This window comes from Pterocles gutturalis, unplaced genomic scaffold (genome assembly GCF_000699245.1).
Source record: "Pterocles gutturalis isolate BGI_N339 unplaced genomic scaffold, ASM69924v1 C11645861, whole genome shotgun sequence".
NCBI classification, from domain to species: domain Eukaryota; kingdom Metazoa; phylum Chordata; class Aves; order Pterocliformes; family Pteroclidae; genus Pterocles; species Pterocles gutturalis.
Window position 1 is genome coordinate 1 of NW_010153543.1, and position 698 is coordinate 698.

The window sequence follows — 698 nt, forward strand, 5'->3', positions numbered from 1 at the left end:
TTTTTTTTTTTTAATCTGTTCTTCTGGAATTGAGAGAATAGAGGGATGACTAAAGATGAAAGTCAAAATAGTGAATTATAGAGGAGAAATGCTAGCATGCACTTTAAAGGGAAATATCCTCAGTAATAATATGGCTTAAATTCTAGTCTAAGGTTTTGGTTAGAAACCGGGCAAATATCTGTGTGTTTTTTCCTTTTTTATTAATTATTTATATTCCAGTATCTCTAAATAGGCAACTACTTGACTTTAGAAAAGCTGTGTACAATTCTGTGTGAATTTCTGCTAGTTTAAACTGATCTCTTCTTTCCCTGTTTTCCCTCTCACCACCTCCCCTCCCATTTCATTTGAAGGGGTCTTGCACCTCAGAACAAACCAGAGCTACAGAAGGTGATGGAGAAAAGGAAACGAGATCAAGTTATTAAACAACAAAAAGAAGAGGAAGCACAAAAGAAGAAATCAGACCTGGAAATAGAACTACTGAAACGGCAGCAGAAACTGGAGCAGGTAAGGTGGGGAGTAACACCACCTTTACACATCTACATCTGAGCTACTCACCTGAGGCTCTCTTTGTAGACAGGCAAGAAGCAGCAGCCAGTTTCTGGCACGTGTCCTCTGATCAAATGCAGATATCTTTTTAAGGATGAATTTGCATTCTGCATTTACCTATTTGTTGTCACTTATTGCATAGGAACTGCATA

The 698-nt window shown here is 37.8% G+C and overlaps 1 pseudogene; it reads left to right on the forward strand.

The window, feature by feature from the left end:
- Positions 1–350: 350 nt before the first annotated feature.
- Positions 351–504, forward strand: LOC104471027 (annotated as a pseudogene).
- Positions 505–698: the final 194 nt, after the last annotated feature.